Source organism: Corvus moneduloides, chromosome 6 (genome assembly GCF_009650955.1).
Source record: "Corvus moneduloides isolate bCorMon1 chromosome 6, bCorMon1.pri, whole genome shotgun sequence".
Classification (NCBI taxonomy): domain Eukaryota; kingdom Metazoa; phylum Chordata; class Aves; order Passeriformes; family Corvidae; genus Corvus; species Corvus moneduloides.
In genome coordinates this window covers 52,981,823-53,007,859 of record NC_045481.1, presented here as the reverse complement: position 1 = coordinate 53,007,859, position 26,037 = coordinate 52,981,823, and the positions used below count along the sequence as shown (strand labels likewise).

At 38.7% G+C, this 26,037-nt stretch overlaps 1 protein-coding gene across 6 annotated transcripts in view; it reads left to right on the top strand.

The window, feature by feature from the left end:
* Window positions 1-1,781: 1,781 nt before the first annotated feature.
* The window catches only part of MRVI1 (murine retrovirus integration site 1 homolog), a 55,595-nt gene continuing 31,339 nt past the window's right edge, over window positions 1,782-26,037 (top strand). For 3 of the 6 annotated variants that reach the window (XM_032112330.1, XM_032112331.1, XM_032112327.1), the window contains exons 1-2: window positions 1,782-1,825; window positions 23,391-23,454. The gene's annotated coding sequence lies outside the window, so the exon portion shown is untranslated. Of the gene's footprint in view, window positions 1,826-13,905; window positions 13,931-23,390; window positions 23,455-26,037 lie in introns of those variants that run through there. The other 3 variants (XM_032112333.1, XM_032112332.1, XM_032112328.1) reach the window with 3 other exon arrangements.

Below are 26,037 nucleotides of genomic sequence, written 5' to 3'. Positions count from 1 at the left end.
GGAAAGACTGCAGGAGCTGGGCCTGGTTAGTCCAGAGAAGAGGAGAAAGACTGAGAGGGGATCTCATTAATGCTTATAAATATCTCAAAGGCAGGTGCCAAGAGGATGGTGCCAGACTCTTTCCAGTGGTACCCAGTGACAGGATGAGGAACAATGGCCATAAACTGAAACACAGGAAGTTCCACCTCAACATGAGAAAGAACTTCTTTACATTGAGGGTGTCAGAGCCCTGGGACAGGCTGTCCAGTGAGGTCGTGGAGTCTCTCTAGATACATTCAAAACCCACCTGAATGTGTGCCTGTGTCGCTGCTTCAGCTGACCCTGCTTTGGTTGGGAGGTTGGACTGGGTGATCTCCAGAGATCCCTCCTAGCCCTAATTATTCTGTAATTCTGTGATTCTTATTATGAAAATGATGAGTTGTATTTCCTTAAACCGTCTAGCAGGTCAAACTCCCTTCTTGTAAATCACTGTTGCTGTTTGGATTGTGTGGAGCTTTGCTCATGTGCATGAGCTAAGTGTCTGTCTCAGGGGATTTTGATCCCTCCTGGGAATCTGGCTCCACTTAATATGAAGACAATTTCCCCTTTTCTGTTTCTTAACAGGCAAAGATCAGAGTTGATGGACATTTTTCCCTTCAGAGCAGGACTTGGTGAATTTCTTGTACAGCTTTTTACAAAACAGGCACAGATCCACCAAGTTTTTCACCTGATTTTATTCTGAGGTAGTAGTTGCTGATATGCTTTCTCAGAACAAAGTCTCTTAAACTCACAACGAAAACCTTGCAACTCACGATATATTTTACACTCATCTGTCAGCTTATATGATTCAGAAATTGTGAAGCTGGGAGGTTTTTGCTTCCTCTTGAAGGTGGGTACTGTACAATCATCCTGTGTACTTATCTTCTGAGCATCTGCTTGGAAAATAAAACAACGTGCCATTTTGACATCCAAGAAAGTGCTATAAAAAGTCTGTTGCTATGTTTAAATGCCTACACTCCGTTGCTATAGCAATAAAAATATCAGAAATGATGTACGAATTGCCACAGTGCATTACCAGTCCTTTCCTGGACAGGGAGATTGTGGGACTGTGACAGAGGTGCTCTGTGTATTGGAGAGCAGAGTTGCCCCATAGTTCCAGGTGCCCTGTGGTGTCACCTGAGAGCAAAATGTGTCCTAAGTGTGTGAATCCCAAAGTGGCTGGGTCAAACGGGACAGTTGGATCCATACTTAATTCAGTTGCTTCTTCTTGACTTGTATGTTGAATATTTAGACCAAGTTCCCATTTCTCTGCAAGACAAGCTGCTGAAAATGTTGACCTTTCTCTAAATTCCTTCAGTCCCATGATAGCAAAGTGTGAAAATCAGCTTACAGACTGTATCAGCCTGTGTAGGTTTTTCCTCCCTGTAATATCACAGTGGTCAGTGTGAAATGCCCTTGTTCCTGAGGCAGTTATGGGAACCCTGCTATTCAAAAGAAAAGAAATGAAATAGTAGCTAATGGAATCTTTAACATCTCTCTGGGGCTCAAAGCCTTGAACATTCAGTTGCTTCTCAAAGAGAGCAGGAAATTCAACTTCCTTCATAAAACATAGCGAGCAGAGGAAGGCATGTTATTTTGGCAACTGTAAGTTTGGTTATGGAATTGAATTATTTCCTCAGACATTTCTATGGCGTGTTCTCTTGTCTCCCGAGGAGTGTTAGAGGAAAGACTTGGAGAAATTGGAGCCTTGTTTCAAAGCAAAATAACTGGTTCTCTTTATTCCAATTAGCTTGAAGAATCCTCAAGGTTCAGATGAGGTTGGCTCAAATTGCAGAACAGGGTGCAGGTCAGTATGCATATGCTGATCCACAGCAATCACATAATTGTTTCAAGTATTTGTTAGTTATTGATTAATGCTCTCATTCAGGGGTGTTATAAACATGTAAATGAAGTGATTCTTAGAGGCAACTATGATACTCTGTAGTTTGAAGGCACACTTAAATTATGCAGTACCTCCAAGTATGTTTGGGCTTTTTTATTTTTGTAAAAAGACTGAATAAACTACTGCCATGTACATGGATCATAGCTTTTCTCAAAATAAGGGTTGCAATGTTACATACATAGTTGCACCCCTCTCATTTCTACTAGCTTGTATTTGCAATCTCATTACAGTATTTTTCTATAATGAATCTTGGGCATCTTTGGGATTTAATTGTAATGTTTCAATTTTGGTTTTAAGTGTTGAAAAATGTGACCATTTGTAGCTTTACAGCTGCACAAACTCCCATGAGTGTGGAAGCGTTTCTCTCTCTAAACCTCTATGGGGATTCTTTGTTTACTTTCCTTCTCAGCTCTTCCACAAGGAGTACTGGACCATCACCTGAGTTTATCCTTAAACAAAAATGTCAACAGCACTGACTGTGGGTTTGGTTTGTTGGTTGTTGATTGGTTTCGGGTTTTTTTTTTACAGATCTAATAGGGGAGTCCAAATGTTAGATCCATAAATATTTATTGATACTTGTTTATTCAAGTCCTGTGTAATTAAAATTCCAAAGGTTATCCTTTTGTGTCAAGCCAGGGAGATGCTTCTGTGGCTGCACATAACGTGCCTGTAAAACCAGCACATCTGTGCTTCATTTACAATATTGTAGCTTTTACTTTTGAGAATATGTGGTCACATGAATAACCCAATTGGGGAAAGGGAGAAGACAACAGAGGAGATGTGTGGAACTTAAAAACTGTCACTTTTATTTTTCATGACATTGTCAAATACTTGAAACAAAGAAACCTGATTTCCCTTAGTACTGTGTCTATAACGCCCTCACCACAGTTGTTATGACATCAGTTTATTCTGTATTTCTAAGATATCCTTTATAGTCTCTGTTTCGGATGCTGTACTTCTGAACTTGCATCTGCCATGGAAATACAAACTGCCTGGTATCTGCCAGCTCCTGCATCAGCTTGGCTTAAAACTCATCACCAGCTTATGGTAGTGCAGGGGGAGGAGGGAGAGCTGAACAGACAACATAGCCGTGTAAGTTTTTTTCTAGAGAAAAAGTATTATATGGCTAATGATGAGACATGTTTCTCATTATATGTTGTCCACTTCTTTAAGTGTTAGCTATGCATTTATTCTTTCAAAAATCTATTTTTGGTATTGTTTTCCTTGGAATAAAAATTATGCTGTTTTTCTGGTTGTCAGCCAACTATCTTTTCCCCTTCTTCCCTGCCCTCCCTTCATTCCCCCTGTGTTGGGTTGACCCTGAGTTGATGGACAGTCTTTAAGACCAATTACGCTTCTCACAATTTACATATTTAAACCGCACAGAAAGGCGGGACTTGCCCTTTTGGTCGGAGCTCGCCTGCTGGAAGGTGGGGGGGCTCCGAGCCTCCCGGCCCCGCTGGGCCGGGCCGGGGCCACTGCCCCTTTCCCCCTTTCTCAGCACCACGGCACGGACCCTGGGTCGCTGGGGGGGACTGTCCCAGAGCCGCAGGCAGCTAAAACCAGCCATGGACTGCTCACAGCTAAACCCATCCAGCGCGGCTTCTGGGAACAGGCGGGTCCCTCTCCTCTCCATGCGGAGCCGGCGGAGCCAGCGGGAGCCGGCAGAGCCTCCTGTCTGCAGCCAGCACACTTCGTGCTGAACTGAAGAGGACACCGTGCAGCCAGCAGCACAGAGGGAGCGAGGCTTTCCCCACCGTCAAGCCCGAACAAGAACACTCTTCAACATGGCGGTTTCAGAGTCAGAGAGAAAGAGAAGTGAGTCACGTGGGACGGAGCTGGAAATGGCGACAGGAGAGAAGAGGGCGGTGCCGCGATTCTGGCGCGCAGCTTAAAAGAAACCTTCTTGCATGCCGTGGTAAGAAACCGTAATACCACAAACTGTTTGTCTCTTTAACCCAATGAAAGAACATGGGGGGATGGAGTATCCTCGTGTGCCTGTGAAGATTGTGAAGAATGCCTATGCCAGGCTATATAGAAGTAGTGAGAGGCTGTTAGAGACTTGTGGCGAAGAAAAGCCTCTGTGTGCAGGCCAAAATAACTTATCCTTAAAAAGATGAATAACCCCATGTGATGGCCCATGTTTTGTAGTATGAAAGAACTGTGAAATTCTTCATGGGAGAGATGTTCTACACACAGCAGACTGTTTGTTTCCGGGCGGGTGTGCTGTTGGTGGCAGTTTGGGAACCACGTGCAACTGAAGGAAAACCTTTTCTTCCTTAAGCATAAGAGAAAGACTTTTCAAGAACTGCAACACTGACTAACATCCCATGTTCTGTTATCCCTTGTGTGAGCTGGATAAAAGGAGAGAAGTGCTGGAAAAGGGGGGGGGGGGGGGAATTTACTTTAATTTTGTTTTGTTGTTTTCTCTTTACTTTTAATTCTGTTAGTAATAAAGCTCTTTCATTGTACTGCAACTGTTTAAGGTTTGTGCCTGCTTTGCTTTTCTCCTAATTCTTATCTCACAGAAGGAAAATAAGTAAATAATGGATATTTTGAATCAAAACCACTACATTTAATTGGTGTTTCTGCCCGGTTTCGAACTCAACCCGCTACATCAATGGTGGAGAATGCGGGCAATTAATGAGCGCTGTGAGATGAAGATTAATTAGGAGAAAATAATAAGCAGAGCAAGTAGAAAGTTATAACATTAAGTAGAATAATAGAAGAAATTTGCTTTGTAGTAGTGGTAAAAATTCTAGGGGTGGAGGTTTATGGAATTTGTTTTCTTTTAGCTCTGGTTTTGCTATTTTAAGTAACTTTTGGATATGTAAATTTTAAGAAGCGAGGGGTGGAATGTGTTGGGTTGACCCTGAGTTGATGGACAGTCTTTAAGACCAATTACGCTTCTCACAATTTACATATTTAAACCGCACAGAAAGGCGGGACTTGCCCTTTTGGTCGGAGCTCGCCTGCTGGAAGGTGGGGGGGGCTCCGAGCCTCCCGGCCCCGCTGGGCCGGGCCGGGGCCACTGCCCCTTTCCCCCTTTCTCAGCACCACGGCACGGACCCTGGGTCGCTGGGGGGGACTGTCCCAGAGCCGCAGGCAGCTAAAACCAGCCATGGACTGCTCACAGCTAAACCCATCCAGCGCGGCTTCTGGGAACAGGCGGGTCCCTCTCCTCTCCATGCGGAGCCGGTGGAGCCAGCGGGAGCCGGCAGAGCCTCCTGTCTGCAGCCAGCACACTTCGTGCTGAACTGAAGAGGACACTGTGCAGCCAGCAGCACAGAGGGAGCGAGGCTTTCCCCACCGTCAAGCCCGAACAAGAACACCCTTCAACATGGCGGTTTCAGAGTCAGAGAAAGAGAAGTGAGTCACGTGGGACGGAGCTGGAAATGGCGACAGGAGAAAAGAGGGCGGTGCCGCGATTCTGGCGCGCAGCTTAAAAGAAACCTTCTTGCATGCCGTGGTAAGAAACTGTAATACCACAAACTGTTTGTCTCTTTAACCCAATGAAAGAACATGGGGGGATGGAGTATCCTCGTGTGCCTGTGAAGATTGTGAAGAATGCCTATGCCAGGCTATATAGAAGTAGTGAGAGGCTGTTAGAGACTTGTGGCGAAGAAAAGCCTCTGTGTGCAGGCCAAAATAACTTATCCTTAAAAAGATGAATAACCCCATGTGATGGCCCATGTTTTGTAGTATGAAAGAACTGTGAAATTCTTCATGGGAGAGATGTTCTACACACAGCAGACTGTTTGTTTCCGGGCGGGTGTGCTGTTGGTGGCAGTTTGGGAACCACGTGCAACTGAAGGAAAACCTTTTCTTCCTTAAGCATAAGAGAAAGACTTTTCAAGAACTGCAACACTGACTAACATCCCATGTTCTGTTATCCCTTGTGTGAGCTGGATAAAAGGAGAGAAGTGCTGGAAAAGGGGGGGGGGGGGGGAATTTACTTTAATTTTGTTTTGTTGTTTTCTCTTTACTTTTAATTCTGTTAGTAATAAAGCTCTTTCATTGTACTGCAACTGTTTAAGGTTTGTGCCTGCTTTGCTTTTCTCCTAATTCTTATCTCACAGAAGGAAAATAAGTAAATAATGGATATTTTGAATCAAAACCACTACACCCCCCTAGTACCCTTTGAACTTGTCCAACTTGTTGAATTTGGCAGGAGAGGACTGCAGAAGCATTATGCTCCTACAAGTGAAAATCAGTGGTGTGGTAAGGGAGGAGAGACCCAGCTTAGTGCTGCTAAGAGTAAAGGCTCCACTGTGAGCTGAAATTATCACTGATTCTGCTTGATCTGCCAGCTGGCAATCTGGCATGTGCGAAGCTTAAAACCAGGCACAGCAAATGCTGTCTCTTGGCTCTCCAGACTGGCAGGAGACTAGGAGACAACTAAGCTTGCTATGAGGGAGATAAGACACAAAATCATCAAAATAAAATACCCAAAGAACAGGTTTTGATAATTCAGCTGCTTAGAAACAGCTCATTTCTTAATGTAGGGAGACACAGGTTACAAAATGCTCTGTTTGTGCACTGCTATCTTTATTTTGGAAAAATTTCATAAATGTCTGTGAGACAGATCGTGAAAGCTGCGGGCTGATAACTCCTGTGATTTCACACCAAGTTCTAATAGTTGGTGGCAGTCCATGTGTTTGTCTGCTTTCCAAAGTGGAGCAGAGCACTATTAGTTTGTAACACAGACCCTCATCTCTTTTGCAGATTTTTCCATCGAGGCCTCAATGCCTGAGGAAAAGATCTGAGGTTTCTGAAGTCTTTGGGAACAGGCTATAGACTCTGCTCAGCCTGCTGTTTAGGCATGTCAGTCAGGTTCATGGGAATGTTGTCAGTGGACAGGTTCTTCCCATGGCAAGTAAATGTCAGCCATCTGGCTAGAGGCAGCCATTCTAATTAGACTTTCCTTATGCAACAGATGTTTTGAAGCTCAGCCAGGGAGAGGAAAGTAATACCCAGAGACTGTGGCCCTTATCTGCTTTCTGGTCATTTAAAGAAGGCAACTGGGGCTCAGGATTCTCTTCCCTGAAAATTTCCTTGCATCTGAAGCAGTTTCTCCACCAATTATGTCCTTTTGTGTATGTTCAAGGTCACTAGGCGAGCTCTAAGGCTGACAAAACTCCAGGAGTTCCACATCATGGACGCTGCTCACTTGAACTCACTACTTTACATACCCTTTAAATCACCTGTCATAGGTTTAGGTGTTTGGGTTTTTAATATATAGCAAAATACTGGTCTCTTTCTTTGAAGATTACTCAGAGTATGCAGATATTGGGTTTATGGATGAGGAGTATTTTTGTTCTTCTCGGGTTTTTTTAAGTAACATTGGGAAAACCAGCAACACTAAACAGATGCTCACAGAATGAGAGATAGTGATCCTGTTAAAGAAATCCCCCCCCGTCTTCAGCTCACTTCAGAAATTTCTAGAGATCCTTTTTGTTGAAGTAAACTTCAGTAAAATATGGCAGAATGCGATCTCATTTGCTCTTAAGCAAACTGACTGAATGCTTTGTTTCTGTTACTCACTGATTTGTTATTCTGTGATTATTTGAAAGAAATTAATCTGTAGTAACATCCTGTTCTCTTTCTTTGCCTGATCATCTCTTTGGAAGGAGTTGTTCATTTCGCTTGAACTAACAAAAAATCCCATCCTTTTCGATCTAGATAGTACTAAACTTGTTTGTTTATGTTTAAAACAGGAAGCTCGTGCCTACAGCATTCCAGCCATCAGCCTGCTGAATCTTCATTATCCTTTCTTCACCTGTGCTGCAGGGCAGTGTGCTGACCATGAGAATTCCAGACCTTAAATTCCTCTGATAGCTAATAAGCTTTCTGGTTGCATTTTAAATTTTACTTCTGTTATTTGAAGCAGTTGGGCTAATTTCTCATTAGTGGGTCTCATCCAGTGCAGTGATGAGGAGCCCTGTACATAGGAGAGTTGCACAGGTCACTTGTTATTCTGACAATTTTTAACACATTTCAGTCTTTTTTTTTTTTTTTTTTTTTTTTTTTTGTTGATTATCCTATATGTTGCCCATTTGCTAGTTTTTGAATTAAATGCTGCTTTATAAACAATTTTAATTAAACTGTTCAGTAAAAATTATGGATGGGGTCATAGATAAGAAGATATGAAACCCTAAGAAAATGTTTCTGGAAGATAAAAATAATTGTTGGATTGCCAAATTAATATCCAAAAAGCTGTATCTTTGTCCATAACTATCAAACATCATTCCACTGAATTGGATGCTCCACCTAGGTGGATGTTCATAAAACTCAGGATGGAACTGTGCATTCTTGGTGACTGGAAGTGCAATGTGGTTCAGGTATGTGACAAAAGTGAGATTTAGTTCAGAAGTGCAAGAGATGAGACAGTTGCTATTGGATAACACAATGAGTTTTACTACAGTGAATTTAATAATTTGGATCCAGCCTGAAGCAGCATTTATCCCACAGTACCAACATCTGATAAACAGTTCAGGTGAAGAAGCAGGACTCAGTGGCCAGTTTCACTTAAGTGCATTGGGGAGTGATCATTTCTTCTTCACAGTATAAATCTTTGCTCTATTGGCAAGTATTTGCTAGAAAGTGGTGAAGAATTACACTCATAGTGTTTTGAGTGCTCTGAGGTTCTTAAACAGATCTTTTGAAAAACAAAATGCAAAAAAAAAATCATCTTTCCCAAAATATTTGTAAGATACAGTGAAAGATGTGTCGTTATACAGTGAAGAACCAGATCTCTTGAAGAGGTCAGAACTGAACTGTTGTATCCCTCACTTTCTTGAGCACATGGTTCCATTATTTTCTGCTGCATTTGTGCTATGAAATAAAGATTTAAATGGGTGAAATTTCAATGTTCTGGCCAGTTAAAAAGATGGAATAATGTACTAGTGCAAAGCATATTCAGCATGTTTTCAACGTTTGGACCTTCCTCAGGAATATTTACCCATCATAGTAAGGGCTGCAGCTGGGTAGCTTTGTGAGAGTCAGTTGAATGAGTAACTTCTGCCTGTCTTTGCAGAGTAAGCTGACTAGAAAAGTTGTGTGACTTTGTAATGCCTGACTTTTGGGTTGGTGTAGTTGGAGAAATACGAATGAAGACAGAGTATGAACCTAATGAGTGAACTAAATAAAATTCCATTACTCCACCCTGCTTCAAAAAATGAAGAAAATTAAATCTTAATGCCAAAAGCATTAATATTGTGTAATTGGTAACTCTAACGTTGAATATTCATGAAGCTCTGCAGTATGTTCACTTAAGGAACTGATTGTAATTAAAACAAGCTGTGTGATTAAAATTTGCTTTTTGCTTCACCTCAGTACAAAATCACACAACACATATTTAGAATTGAAGTGGGTTTTTTCTTTCGTGTGTATGATAGAAAAGTGTGGTGCCATTCACTCAGGTTGGCAAATAAATTGTTATGGAAAGTACTGTAGTTGCCCTGTTTGTTTATCTTCTAGATTCCATTGTTTCTTCAGAAAATAATTTCTGATTTAACTGGATAATGAGAATTTTAGGAAAAAAATCATAGCCGGCTCTGACTTTAAATTTAAATATTTCCTTTAACAAAAGCACATAAATGGCATGTTCAGTTAGTAACTTTATCCTCTTTGTTCTGTAAAAGTATACTTTTTTTGTTTTCAACAAGGTCAAAAACATAATACTTGGAGGGAACACTTAGAAAATTAATTTGTAGGTCATCTTTAAGTGCCATGGAAATTAAAATAAACATTGTTCTATTGTTCTAACTAAGAAACATTAACAACAACAAAAAAGTTTGTGTTGGAAAAAAATATTTACATGCCTTAGAAACATGTTCAACACAATTTGACATCATCTTATTTGCAGAGATCAAACGGTATCATTGGTATTAATTTATCTTTAGATAGATTTAAATTATTTTTTACATAGATATAGGCATATATTTTGTTTGTTAAACTAGCTTGGCAATTGTTATTTGTTTGTAGTCAGTTGTTAGGTATAAAGAAGAAATTAAGGGAAGGTGTGAAAAAAGATGAGTAGAACATATATTAAATGTTTCTAGAAAACCTAGAAACTCTAGTTCTAAGTTCTAGCTTTCTGTTTCTCTCTTATTTCTTTTGATCTGTGAGGAAAAATACTGGGAAGATGATTTCCTAATTACTGCAGCCTGGGATTTGGATAAAAGAGAACATTAATAAAGAGAATTAAGATTTTAATTCTTAAGAATTTAATTTCTTAGCCAATATAATTAAGAAGTAAGAGAAGGATAGAAGTTGTCTCTCTTCAGCTCACTATTCCTTCCACTGTCTCAAGCAATTTTTTTAGAAGGTAACCTGAAGTCCCTTCAGGAAAGGCCATTATTTGAAAAAAAGTTAACCTAACAAAGTTTGTCTCCCTGGGCTTCCCTGTAGTCATCTGAGAAGAGAGAGGTTCCTGCAGAATGCAATTCAGAGAGCCTAAATGAAATTTCTGATTTTAGGACAGGAACTTAAGTTGATTCAAAAACAAACAAAAAACCCAAACTGACCAACCAAACAGAAAACTTCAGGAGACAGATGGCCTTAGGCCAAAGTGGGTCCTCAGAAAAGGCTTTATACATATTGTCATGCCTCTTAATCTGTTGAAGGCATGTGGTATTTTTAATAATATAGTATTGAAGATGATGTACAGAATGAAATAGGTCTAGGCTCTTCTTCTTCTCTTGATCCTTCCCTGCAGAGAACATCAACTTTGGTGTTACTGGTTTTGGTAGGAACACTTGAAAGAAATCTCAGATCAGCATTTAGCAACTGTATCCAGCCACATGCAAACTGATGAATCCTTGAATGAAAACAGCAATTCCAGTTGACAAGTAAAAGCAGGCATTTGCATTGTCTATGAGACAACAATTGCTTCCTTGGCTTACCAAGTTTTGATTGCTTTATATCAACTCTAATAACTATAATAGGACTAATGCAATAGGACTAATGCAAAGTTAACTGAATTGATGAAGAGACACAAGTAAACTGGATAAAGTTTCATAGTGGGTAACAAATCAATGCCTAAGGTAAAACTGAGTTTGAGAGCTTCAACGGGAAGAGGGATGCTGAGGTGAAAATTTGGATTTTGGGTGTTGGAAGAACTGTTTTTCATGTTCCTTTACTTATCTGTACACCCAGGATTTGATATAGGAAACTTTACTGGCCTAGTCCTGTCCTGCAAGCCATAAAATGGGAGGACAAGGTGTGACCTGGTAAAGTTAAAGGCATAATAGCGTTGCAGCAAAACAGCACAGGGAAAACTTGCAGGTTTAGAGGCAAACAAAATGTACAGTTTGTCTCTTCAAAGTAGAGACTGAAAGCTTTGATTGGAAGTTTATCTCTTTCTGTAGTGAGTGGAAGCTTCGATTGTGCTTTGTGGAAAAGAAAGCAGATTTCTTACAAAGTTTGCTATAGAAGAATTAAATGTAGTTTGTTTTGGTCGTGTGCATCTATGATGGAGAATCTGGCAATAGTGAGTGAAAACCTAGAATGATATATATATTATCTCCTTGTTGTTAAAGCAACCTTATTGTGGAATTTCTGTTATAGATTCATGTAGTAGGTTGAAACCTACAAACCAAAGCATGGCAATTCAGTTTGCTAGGTACACAAGGGAAATAATACTTCCAGTGTGAAATAACTTTTAGAGTTGTGAAGTCAAGTGGCCTTTTTCAAATTTTTAATATCTCAAGAGAGACGACCGTCCACTGTATCTTAGACCAGTCTTATATTTTGGTTTTTTACATTTCTTTGCCTAATAAAACCTGATGTTTATACTGGCTGAACTAGTAAGAAATACTAGTAAGAAATGGAGAAAAAGAAGAGATACTTCAAGCCTCTATCCCAGAAAATAGATTTATTCCTACTGCTATATAGTCTGTGAGAGAAAACCAGTGGGAGTGCAAGAGCATCTTAAGACATTCCCCCAGTTTGTACCGTTGATTTGAGCCAAGATTATTCTCGTGGTTTTTCTGACTCAGCCACACGTGAGGCTTTTGGACCAGGAGTGTAGGCAGTGCTGTACAGCTGAATGTATATGACAGGGAGAGGTGTCATCTCAAAATAAAAAAGACACATTTTTGCCATGAGAAAAATCATTCACTGGAACAACCTCCCCAGGGATGTGGTAGTGTCCCCATTACTGGAGGTTTTCAAGATACAGTAAGACAGGATCTTCAATAATCTCATCCAGGGTCCCTTTCCCACAAAGGGTTGGGCATGTTGATCTTTCAAGGTCCCTTCCAACCTGGGCTGTTCTGTGATTCAGTGATAATAAGTAGGAAAAAGATGGAGAACAGCAATAATACTTTGTAAAGTAAATAAAACATTGTAAAATAAGTGGTGTATAAACCTTCATGCCGGTCTCAGCTTCTTGATTTTCTGGGAGAGGAAGTTTCTATCTTGGTTTGCACCTATGTCTTCTATTAAAAGGTATTGAAGTCAAATGGGATTTTCTTCACACAGCCAAAAAATTGGGAATGTCATTTTGTGTGTGTGCAAGCAGATGTGCCTGTATGTGTAAGACTGCAAAGTTTGAAAAGTGCTGCTTTACTGTCATTTCTCCTGTGAAATTGAATTCTTTCTGTATGATGCATCTTAAAGAACTGAAAACACTTTCAGGGGCCTGCCACCCAAATAGCCTCTTAAAAACATCTGAAGATCTAAAACATGACAAAGCAGGGAGATGCCAAGCATTCTTCAGCCTGAGATATGTTTACTTCTTCCAGGAAGCTTCTTAGGAATCCAGCACAGTATTGTCCTGGATCTTAATCCTGGCTGTGATCTTAGCATGTACTGTTTGTATTAACTAGAAAAATATAAAAAAAGTCCTTTTCTCCCATTGCTTTCTTCTGCCTGTTGTTCTGTCCGTCTCTGTCTTTGCATTGCCAATTACTCATGATGGACAAAAAGGCACTTTTCCTTTGTTTACTTTGTTGCAATCAATTTCTTTTAGAAATTGAAGCTGCTTCCACCAGTGAACATAAGGGCTGCACATCCAGGTCTTGCAAACCATTCATCTGATCCCACATAAGGATCATGTTCATGCTATTCCAAAAGCAGAAACCTTCTTTAACACTCACTGTTTTCAGCCATGTGCAGCTCAGGCCTTTCCAGGTCCAGGAGCTTTACAGGATTATCACTGTACCTCTCCTCTAAATGCATCTAATCTCTGTTTGAACTGAATTATTGTGTCTCCATTCTTTTACAACTTCCTTTAGTAACAAAATCAATTATTTAATTGTATACTGTTGTGAAGGGACTTCTTTTCTACTCAAACCATTGCCTAATAACTGCTTTTGACATCCTTATCCACATGTACTGTGAGCAATTGTAAGCAAATAATTAATAGACCACCTTCTTCAGTCTATTCATCATTTTCTAATCTGTTTCTATCCAGAAGTGTCTTTTTTGCATGGAAACCATTTGCAATTTCTGACCACTCTTTCTTCTATGAATCATTTGGTTTTAAGTTGTTGGTGTTTGTTGCTGTTTTACTGGGGGGGGGAAGGTGTTCTTGTTTTGTTTGGGTTTTTGGTTTTTTTGATATGTGACTAGAACTGTTTTAAAGTTTTGGGCTCATATTCTATAGTGTTTTCAGCTTTTTACTAGCAATTCTTAACATTTTTTCCTTTTTGGCTGCTGCTGAATGCTATTTTCAGAGAACTATTCAAAATTACTCTACTCTCTTTCCTGACTTGTAAAACATAATGACTCTTATTTAGCTAAGCGTATTCTACATTTGTTTTTTTCTCATGTGCATTGATTTGCCTTTTTCACCTGACATTTTATTATTCAGGTGCTCAGTATCCCATAAACTACCTTGGCTGTCTTTAGATCTGATTTTCCCATCTTGTCTTTAATCATGTGTACAGATCCACTTTTCCAGATTCTTCATGACTATGTTGAACACCTCTACCTGTGGAAGTGTAATCTCTGCAGCGCACAGAGCAACTTCTGTCCTTTATTTTCTTCCTTCAGTTACAAGAGGTATTTCTCTTTTGTCCTGTTAGAGCAGTTTCCTTAAGATGCTTGGTAAAAAATTTTGACAAAACCTCTCTTTGAAAAATACACGTGCCTGTATTAAAATGCATGTTGATTTCTGTAAAGGCATTTAACGAAATAGCAAAGTTTAGATTGCTGGACAGTCCTGTATTAATTTATCATTCTTGTATCTGGATCCATTTAGTAATAAAATATTACATTGATTTCTTATCTAGGACAGTTATTATCTAAAAGTTAGGAACTAGGATGGAAGTCTTAAGTGATAACAAAATTATAAAGCAGTAAGTCCCTCAAATCATTGTTTTGTTTGGGCAGAAAAACAAAGCAGCTCAAGGTCAACATCAAAATATTGAAGGAGGTGTTTGGAAAGAATGGGTATCCTTCATACTGTGTGCCTTTATCTCAGTCTCTTTAAGGCTTTTTATTTGCCTTCCACTACCTCAGGTAGATAATGCACAGCTTTTTGTCTTGGCATTTGCCAGAATGTTGTCCAGAGGCACTCTAAAAGCCCAAAACCTTGATTAACAATAAAACTTTTGAAGAACTGGTATTTCAGCATCTCTTCTATTAAAGATTAGTTTTATCTATGTAGATCTGTGGTACTGTTAAAATTACAATGAGTTCCTATATCTTCTTTTAAGAGGTATTTTCTAAATACTTTACCTGGTTTTGTATTTTTTATTTCATAATGTATTAGAAGCACTGAATCTTTTTCATTCCACAATTTTCTACAACCATTTTAAAGTTTTAATGTTGGGTCCCATTACTTTAATGCAACCTTGTTTATTTTATTTGATATAAAGAAAGAAAAAAAAGTTCAGGTAATAAATCCTAACGTATGCAGACTGCATACTTATTGTATACAAATTGTTTCTAAATAGGCAAATACAGCATGCCATTTTGACTCATCATATATAGAGTTATAAAATTAGCATAACTAGATACACATCACAATTTCTTAGTAATGACAATAGCAATACTGAGTTCTGGCATAGCTGATAAAGTGCAGTGAAAGAGAGCTAAGCTCCATTTAGCTCAGTATCAAGATACAACTGATGCTCCTTTCCCACTTTGTCTCCTTGCTCCTCTTCCAGGAGATATCAAACTCTCAGCAGCTGCAATGGAACAGGAGATATTGTACAAACTCAGTCATTTGCACCAGGGCTGAACTGCTGGTTGTGAACTGAGGGACTGAACTGCAATTCCGTGCCTTATTCACTGCTCTTACTGCAGACAGGGAGTGCCCTGAAAGAAACAGACAACAATTGCAGTAGGTCTGATATTTCTGTGGCAAATCTTGACCCATGGCATGTCCAGGAGTTTTTTCAAAGTCTCATAGAATATTAGTAACTCTGCTCCTTTTATGCCCTTCTCACATCCCCTATTTTCATTTTAGGTTTTGAGGTAAAAATGTCAAAAGTATATAAAATGTAACCCCCAAAGCACAGAATTCTCTTTGCCTGCAGAAGTAGTTCTCTGGTATAAGCTCATCTCTTTCCTAGGGCCTCCATGTGCACAACACTGCTAAAACCATACCAAATTAGTGTGGATTTTTTTAGATGTTGATGAGATTGTGCATAAAGCTGGTACATTATTTTTTTGGATCAGCTCCTGGATATAATCAGGAATGGAATGGTGTTGGCTAAATAATTTTATCAGGAAAGATTTTGACAAAGGACATGAGGAACATTTTGCTACATTTGGCTTGTGCTATTCCAGAAGAGCAGAGCTGTTGTTTTCCTCAAAGCTTTTTTCTGAACTGTCTACTTACCCAGAAAAATGCAGGGTTTTGGTACAGTATGTGCCAGTCAATGCATAAAAATTCCTTTTTTGTTATGATAGCTTTGATTTTTTTATTAAATTTCCTAGTCCTGGGTTTTGAGGAACAATCACTGAAAATGGCAGAAATAAAGTTAGCAAACTATGTGTTCTCAGAGTGTTGTATATGGTAGCCCTCTAAAAGAAAAAGAGAAATTATCTTTCTTACCATGTTTTCTAGAAGATGCAAGCCAATAAGGATAGTTTCCCAATTAGAATGCAAATTGTAAAGCTCCTGAATCTAGAATTTAACAAGCAGCCAAAATAGGCCTCCTTTTCTTCCTGCTGAGAAGAGTTTAAGAGGAATTATGTACTTCATTCACTTAAATCATCAAACGTAAGCTTTGATGTTGCACATTTGGAAATGCTGACTTCAGTCTAGTCCATATGCAGAATACATCTGTATTTCCTTAAAGTGAGGAAACCAGAAGTAGATGGTTAAATTCTCCTTCAGGTCCCCAGTGTTAATACCTGGAAGACAAAGTCAAATGGAATGGTTGTGGTGCTTTTGAAGTGGGTGGTGTAAGAGAACATTTAATTCTTTACTTTTAAGGACACCTCAAAAATAAAAGGTTGACTTGTCCTTTTTTTACTTTTTAGCATTACTATGTGCTCCCAGTCCTGAGATTCTGTGAGTAGAGACTTTGTGTGATGTAGTGGAAAGGCAGCTCTGGAGTTGGTTTGGGTTTGTTTGGTTGGATTTTTTGGTACTAGTAATAATCCCTTGTCCCTCATTTTGGATTCTGATAGTGGGCAGAACTTCGAGAACACAGGAAATGGGGACTTGCTTCTCTTTTCTCACAAAAAACTGCTTGCTTTCATTTTCAGACCATCCTTTCTGCAAATCAGCAAATCTCTTTTTTCTGAAGTGATAAAGCAGTATGCTTTCTCCCTTTCCCTCATATTAAAATAAAGAGCTCAGGTTGAATTTTCCTGAAGCTACCTCATCTGTGTGTCAAATAAGGACAAAAAAAGGCAAATTATTTACCCTATAGTTTTGGCCATGGATTCTTGACTGCAGCCACTGGGAAGTCTCCTTCTGGCCACATAGAGTTCAGGCCATGTAGCTGTTTTGGGGATCTAAGAGCAGGAGAGAACCATGACACTTCTCAAGTCAGAGATGCAGCCAGAGATTACCCAAGAGAGGCTTGCAAGTGCTACCTGAGGTTAAGTCTCCTTTTTGGGATACTGGCATTTTCAAGCTAGGAACAGTAGGCAGAACACTAATCAGATGAAGCATCTGTGTAGTCGGTCAGTTGTACTGGTGATATGATGCACTGCTCTGCTAAAAGTTTCAGTCACAACTCAGCTGTCCTTAGTCTTTTGATTTCAAGGCTTTGTTTGTGTTGGGAGTTTGGAACATGCACCGATTCAGATCAGAAATCTGAGCAAAGTATGAAAAACCACTGTGTGGGCTGCTTGCAAAAGGGTTCATCTCACAAAATTCGCCAAATGTTATTTATGACTGAAGTTTATCTCAGTGCTGTGGCTGTGTTATAAAATAACCTTTTAAAGAATGCAAATTAGTATTTTACTCTGTAAGATATAAGAACAGCTATGTCATGAGCATGCCTGGTGAAAGAGTCTCTGTGCTAACAGCTTGTTTCTGTATGATGTGTGCAGTTTGGGGTATTTATTTTACCTCTGTCTTAATTACTACATCATCCTGTCTAATGCAACACCTTTGCAGCCCTCAAAACTGCCTCAGTAAGCCCAATTAGCAAAGGAGGGACTCTGAGGAATTTGTTGCTGATTCAGCATGTGCCTCATTGGTGGGTCATCCAAGCCAATATATTGCTGACTTGGCCAGTAAAGTGCACGTGGCATATCTTTGCTAAATGCGTCAGTGGCAAGGTGATCTTGCTGTCTCTGAATATTGTGGGTCTTAGCTTTTAAATACCAGTACAAAAAACCCCAAAAAAATTAAAAAAAAAATCAAGCTTTATCCAAGCTACTGAAAGTCTGCCTTTACATAGTACATAAGTTGAACTGTGCTGTAAATATGCTGCCTATTCCTATCACACCTTCTAAAAATTAAATTTAAATTAAAAACAACATCATTTGTGAATGCTTACTGTAAGAACTTCATAGTGTGAAAATAACACTGTGTGACTACATCTGAAGGGTTCTTGTCAGGGTATTTCTAATGTGGTCCCAGAAGTGTACTGTCAGTAGCAAGGAATAACACAGCACACAGAAAGCTGCAGATGATTCAGCAATACAGGCAGAAGACCTTCTGCAAATTGTGTTTGCAGAATCTTGTATTGCATTAATCGATCTTTTGAGAAAGAAAGGGCTTTTGGCTCCAATTCTGCATTGACATCACACCTGAATCACACACTGAGGACTTCCTCCCCCACTCCACCTCTTTGGAGGATACTGAACAATCATCCTTTGCATATTATTATCATTATTATTATTATTATTATTATTATTACTGTTGCTGTTCCTGTTGTGCCTATTTTTAGAGCTAGATATTGATAAGAGAAATTAGTCTTGCTGCTGGCTTCAAAATTGTGTCTGTTTCCAGGAAAAAAGCTTAAAAGGTGGCATTAAAAGATGTTACTGCTTTTTCACACTTCTACATCATATGCTGGCAGGAAGGAAGAGGTGACATGATGAGCTTTGCTTTTTCATAGACAACTAGGCCTGCAGATTTAATGTGTACTCTAGGAATAAAATTGGACTTTTTCTAGCAAAAGCAACAATACTTGTGACCTAATATGCAGCATCCCTAGATCCAAGTTGGGACATTATAACCTGGATGAGTGAACTAGCACATCTGTGGAAAAAAATAAGCAGTCAAAGTCCACACAATGGCTGTTTATTTGAATAAGTTGATATTCTAGTTATTCTTGTCCTGGTATACATCAATATTTGAAAAAAAAATCAGTAGACTAGAATCCATAATTCTTTTCTCATAAAAAGGAAGTGAAACACATTCATGCTCTTTCAACATGTGTTCATTTTTGCAATGCAAAAATAGGTGTCCATGTATCACTAAAGTAAGCAAATGTGAATCTGATTGTGTCCAGGAAGCATAAAGTGGGAATAAAATGCTTGTTTTGCTGCTTTGCCATTTATCTGTGTAAGATGGAAAGCCAAGTATAATCTCCCTGCTTGAAAGCCCACAATTGCATTCTAGATCCCAAAGAAAGCTATTTATTGTTGGTTTGTTCAACAAAGTGTGCCCTCTGGGATTACCCTTCGTGACTGGGAAAGAAAGAATTTTGTTTAATTTCTTCATTTGGAAAATTTTTTGCTTGACGAGTAACAAGACTCCTGGGTCACTAAGCAATAGTGTTTGACCCTTATTGCCTTCAACTTATTTGTGTTTCTAAGTCAGGCCTTTGGTAGTTGTTTTTTTCAAATTATGCAAAGTTGATATCCTGCTGCCATGCAAAGCAGAATAATTTATAGAATGTTTCTATGTAGAAATTGCTTTCAAAAATTTTACTTCATGTAGAAACCTTAAGGTTTTTCTTAGAAAAGGATGAATAGACACCAAGGAACACTAATTTTTTTTCCTGTAATCTTATTGGTCTCCCCTCCACACAAACATATTTGTTCTCTTTTTACATTGACTAAGAATATAGTCAAGTGGCAATTTGAGAAAATATCGTCTCAAGCTCCCACCTCTGCCTACACCATAGACAAAAATAAATGTGTAACTAGAATGTGATGTATAATACATGCAGCCCAGACAGCAGAAACATATCCAGGTTTCTCCAAATCTGTGAGAAGGAGTAGAAGAAAGAAACCCAAGTGGCTCTGTGACTGAATACATGATGCTCATTTAGGCAAAGCCTGTTGAGTGGTATTATTATCTCCTGGTGTTTTGAATGGTGCAATTTCTGTTGGGTGAGTTATCAGTGCAAAGGTCCTCCATCAGAGGGGTCCTTCAGCACCACGCAACAAAGAGTAGCACTGCCTCCTGAACGAATTTTCTTTGAAATAGTAAGTTGTCTAGGAGGAGGAAGAGAGCAACATTTTTTACTCACATATAATTTGTTGTTGTTGTTGTTATTTTATCCTATTTAAGGTCACTGCCTTATGTTGTAACAGGTTTTTTTCCAAGTACTTCCTAGCTCTGGGTTTCTTTTGAACTGCCCTCCTGAAAGACACTTGGTGTACTGTTCTCCCACTCTTATGTTCACACTTTCTTATATGCTGTTCCTTATGCTTAGAAATCCTTATTCTCCATGCCAAATATCCTCCCACTCTATATTCACATTCTTCCTTTAAACTGCATTTCCTTAAAGTCTATCAAAAATAATCTGCAAGTTAAGAAATACAGCAACTACGCCTTGAGATCTGACAGTCTTCTGATCATCAGATTTGCCACTGTTGGCTGAATTCTTTAACTTATGCATAATACTGAATAAATCAGGGATTCATTTTTCCTTAATATCACATGTACTGTCTTTATCACTATTTAAGATCTTATTTTTAAAATTTTAATTTTATTTTAAAATACCCCAAAGTTCATCCCAACTGGTTTCCTAGAGGCCACCTAGCTGAACAGTGCTTCTTGTTGGCTTGTTCTTGCTTTTCTAGCTGAAAGTCCACTGATGGATAAAAAAATGAGGTCAGTAAGACATCCTTCTCATAAGAGAGCTGAGTCCAGTATCTTAGGTACAGATTCAACCAGATAAAATTACCATTTTGGAGTTCTGTCTCAAGAATATTTGTTCAAAGAAAAGCCCCAGAATGAATAAAAACTACAAATGAACCAGAACTTTTTTTTTTTCTGAACTTGTATGCAATTCTTAAAACCATTTGTTTTCACAGGGAGTTAGTGCTGCTTATAACCTCCTTTCTTTACATTCTTTCTAGTGCTAGATAAAAAAACCCTGAAAAGAAAAAATTTGCATCCAAAACAGAGTAATTTATAAAAGTTTTATTTATGCAACATTAACTCCTACTTGCCCCCCCCCCCCCCAAAAAAAAAAAAGTGTAATTGGGAAATTTTCAGGCTGCCTAAAATAGGCTTACCTTAAAAGAAATACCTTTTTTTAAAATCTGGGTCTACTAGTCTAAAACGCTCATGAAATACTGCTCCTCAGTGTTTCTAAAATATGTACATTCTTCATCTGTTTGCTGATTGTCTGCAGCATAAAATTCAGCCTAGGATTCTTGCAAGGAAAAAAACAGGGGTTGTAATCCACTCCTCCAGATTCTCTGCTGCAAGAGAAGTACATCTAATCACTGACTGCTAACAAAACATAAACTGTAAAAACATTGCTAAAACAAATGAAGCTGACATTTTACAGGAAAAAAGTGCTATTTTCAAACACAGTTATGAGCTTTTAGTAAGTCTGAAATTTCCATTTAGCTATGTCAAAGTGATTACCTGTGAGCAAAATCAGGTCCAATTGCTTTTTCTCTTAATGTATCAAGGAAAAGCTAAAGCTGGGACCAGAATGGATCCTTCAGGAGTTAAATACAGAACTCTCAGAAAACATTTTCCACTAAACTCTTTCAGAGTTAGTTTTCAGATTTCTTTAAACTCTGATGTAAATTTTTTATTACATAACCAAACCAAATGCCTTGCTGGTCTTGTTGGACCAGCATCACCTTTCACCTCCAAATGTCTTGGTTTTCAAGTCTCAGCAGTGTCATGACTACCCATTACTGGGGATATTCTCCCAGGATGCAAATCAGGCTGGACATGCATCAAAACATTTTACTTTCCACCTGACCTAGCTTTTCCTTTCTCTCACTCAAGCAGGTTATTGAAAACCATGCAGTTTTATGTGTTCCTGAGCTATGAGGAAAACAGGAAGCAGAAAAGGAGATTCTTTCCTGTCATGCTGTTCTGTAAATCAAGTCCTACGTGTGTAGCTTGTAGTTCAAAGGAAGTCTGTAACCACTGAGTTTGAGGGAAGGTTTTTAGAGGTTTTATTTTCCTTCAGCTTTTGCTAGTTTCTTCCTTTAAAATAATTTTGTGACAGAATTATTCACATTTATCCCTTGTCTCTGAGGCTGCAACCTGGAAGTGTTCTGATTGTCAAGAAGTATTACTTAAGTGTCTCAGGAATTAATCTCAATGCTCAGGAATTAATCTCAGAATGAGAACAGATCCTTTGAATTCACACAGTGGTTTGCATATACACTTTGCATGCCCCAGTGGAATTGTTCTGTATCGTATAAAGAGAAACACCACTTTTTCTTCCACATTTTACCTTGTACAGTTGTATGGATGTTTGTGTGGGTAGGACTCGGGTCATTAAGGTCATCACAGAGGTGCCCTATATTAGTCCTGGGGCTATGACTGTGGTTCAGTGAACTGGCTGAAGCAGGATCTTAATATCTTACAAACTTGAGTAGTTAACATGAAAAACCACTCTTTTGTAAGTGATGAAAAATGAGATACAGTAGGAAACTACTAGTCGATTTTTTTCCTGTGTTGCAGACAATAGAGAAAATGTCTTCCAATTTCCATGTAGGACCTTTTGTCACATAGGGCAAGAATGTACATGAGTCAGCTTTAGTTGTGGGTTTTTTTTCCTTTTCCCAGTGAATGTTCCTATTATACAAAGATCTTGGAGTCCTAATGCAAAATTTCAAAGTATTTCTATTAAGATATTCTGGATCTGGTTTTAGGGGGTTTGTTTATTTTGTTGTCTTGTAGTTTGAGGTTTTAAAAATTTTTGGTGATGGCTAATGTATGCCAACACACTGTGTATTTTAAGCTGTAATCATGCTTTTTCTTTGAAAACACTTCTGTGGTACAAACATAAGGAAAACACCCTGTTTTGCTCAGACTTTGTTTGAATTTTACTGGGTTTCAATACTTCAAAAGCTGCAAAACCTAACCCAAATGTTATGTGAATCCCATATGTTTTTACAGCTATACAAAAAGGAGTGCAAAAAGATACCTTTCTATTATGGCAATGTTTGACAACCACTTTGCAGGGCAACAAAGAAAAAAGTTACAAAAAGCCACTCAGAATTGTGCAGTTCAGCTGCGTCCATGAGCAAGCAACTCCCGTTGTTGACAAATGAGTGTTGCTTGACTTGACCTCAGGCAGCACAAGGTCAAGAAATATTCATAAAATGCTTTCTTAACTGTTTACTTCCGCTCTTTTTTGCGTACTCTTGCTGTGATGTGACAGAGCATTTAGGGTCAAGTGCCAAGCTATCAGTGGAGATGGAGTAAAGCACCTTTCTCTGAGCCTTCGCTGACACAGACTCAGCCGTGACTCAGCCAGGGGAAGTTAACTGATTATACTTAACTTTCTCTACTATGGTAAAATGAGTTGCAGAGAGAACACACTGAAAGCCAAGGGCCTCTAAATACTTTTCCCTTTTATGGAATAGAGCTCCCAGATCTCCATTTCCTGGAGATTGTACTCTAAGCCTACACAGTGGTAAAAGAAAGTTCTGTGCATTCACTGATCTATATCTGACTACAAATTTGAGCTCAGGGGATCATTTTTTTCCTAACTATTTTAAGTAGTAAGTTTATAATAACAGACCAAAATGTTAAAAGGCACTCCATCCTCTCTTTTATTTCTTTTTCGTACTTTTTTTTCTTTAGATTATCTCCTCTTAGTGTGGGAATGAGCAGAATTTGGTAAATAGGTCAGGTAATTTGTTTGTGTTTTTTTAACTCATTTTGTAGGTGCACAAGGCTCATGCAGACTGAGATTGTGGATCTTCACCCACATCCACTCTACCTGTGACCTGTGAGTTAATCTCTACAAGCATTTAATTTTAAAATATAATTTTGAAGCTCTTGCAACTTCTGAAAGAATGGAGTTTTGGGGGAGATAATTTACTTTGATAAAACACTACAATAATGTCATGACATCCTTTGATAAGATAGAGGCAGGTCAGACAGAGCTTGATCAATGAAGAAAAAACCAAAATAGAAATAATAGGATCTTGAAATTATCTCAGTGCCTAAGATGCTAATATATGCTCATGCACCTTGACTGTTTTTAAAGTGCAGGTGTATTTTTTTGTCTCTCCTTTCAGTGTCTTCGGGGTCAATAATTACAGGTGTTTCAGTTGGTACCTCAATGTATTGTTAATGTATCATTTCCTTCTTTGACTGAAACATGTTTGTGCTTGTGGAAATGAGATAAAGCTGGCAGAGCTAATGATTCCAAAGGTTATTCAGCTGGCAGGTGAGCCAGGCTTAGAACCAGGCTAGTCATGTTCTCCACACTCTAGCTCAGGGTTTTGTAGGGCTGTCAGCTGGTTTTGTACACAGAGGTGTGAATTTCTGTAAACTCCAAGGCTACACTCTTCCCTAATGCTCTGCTGAAAAAGAAAAAATGTACCTTCCAGTGACAGAAATTTTCCAAGGACATTTTTTTATTTTCTATCTACATTTTTGACATCCAGGCAAGCTCCTCTAATTCTTGTAGAGTGCTCTCACAAAGCCCCTATTTCTATGCATTTTGATGCCACGTGACATTTACTGGTGCTGTTTTTGTTGCCCGACTAAAAAGGCATAAAGTCACTTCAGCAGTGATGGAAGAACATTTATTCACATTTAAGTTTCCATCATTTCTAAACCTTTGCCTTTCCTACCAGTACCAGAAGGCAGTAATTGATCAGAAGATGGCAGAACTCCTTGCAGAGCGTGGTATATCCATTTGCATTTACAATATGTGATGTTTGTGCTGGGTAAGCATCATAAAATCTTTAATAAATCTGGACTACTGATTTTAAGAACACTGCAGAGGTTAAAACTAAGCTTTTAGACTGAAAAATTAATAATTTGGGAGTTCCAAATCATATAGTTTATTAACTGAACTACATCCTTATACTGAAATACCAATATGTAGTAGCCCTCACTTTGGCAGTGTACTGGACTGCAGCTGTGCAGTTGAGGTGTGCAAAGATGGTGTTTGTTTTAAGAAGCTTAAGAATATGAATAATTATGTGCAAGCTTTCCCTGCTGCAATATAGTCCTCAGCACCGGGGTTTTCTGGAGTGGCATCAGGAAAAAATGGAAAGTCAGAAGAAGAAATTTTCCTACTGATCAGCACAGAGATTTGAAGCTTATTCCTATTTGCAAGATAGCTCTGTAAGGAAATCAGAGTAGGGTTATAATTGTGTCAGAGACAGCCTGAACTCGGTCCACTCCAAATCTGGGGGTTGTTAAAGTGGCATAAGTTCATCTTTCTACCCTCCATTTTCCCTTGGCTGTACTTTCTGTGCTGCATCTCTAGGACAACACCGCTCAGGATCTGTCCCTTTCTATTCTTAGACAAGCCGGCTGATTTGTTTCTTTTTCTTTTAAAGTTTTTTGCTTTTTAAATCTGAAAAATGAACAGAAACTCGATGTGCTTAATAGCTCTTTCTTGTTTCAAGATAATTTGCATTACTTTTTTAAGTTTAGTATGTACAAAGAACTCAGCTAAGACTGGGAATAAACCACTTTGGTGCAATAGCTTCTACAATTCCATGTAGGACTGCAAACATGCTTTGGCCATGACTCGAAGCATTCCTGATTTTTCAGGCCCAGCATTCTGTTGGGTTGAATGTATCAGAACCATAATAAATTCATAAGGCAAACACTAAGAGGAATTAGATAAACAGACAGATTTATATATCTTCTCTTTTTTCTTGTTGTTGTTTTTTATTTGAATTTGAGTTCTTGCAAACTCAAATTTGCATAGGATGTCAGGATTTTGTTACAGAGATGAAAAGCAAGTCCATGTTACTTTTTTTAGTTACCTTGCTTCCATAACATCTTCATGTTTTGCTAATAGTTGGTGGCTGTTGTTTGATACAAAAATATTTAATTGTTGAAGCACACAGATGTTCAGTGCTACTGCTATCTGTCTAATCTCTGTGGAGTTATTCAAATACATGTACTCATAAATACCTGTTTTCCATCATATTAGGAACTTTAAATATGTTTTGCCTTAATAACCATTTTTAAAGCTTTTTATTCATTGGAAGTTTCCTAATAAAAGCATGGGTCTTAGCTGCTTCTGTAGTCCAAATTTTTCACACATTTTGTAGGTTTTGCAACACAGATTTTTTTCTGTGAGAGCTGAGGTGAGGCACTTGTCACTACTGAGACTGCTTCAGTATTTCTTGTGAATGGTTTTGCCTCTTTTTCCTTTTTTTTTTCAAAGCAACAGATGTATTTTGACAAATGTAATTGGCAACATCAATAAACCGACATATTCCTGAATACATTTCTTTGCCCGCCCCTGAAATGGAAGGGAGAACTGTAGCAGGTTAATTTACAATGCAGTAGCCAGCAGTCCCTAGTGCAGGCACCAGGTGGTCTCAGCTGTGTGTGT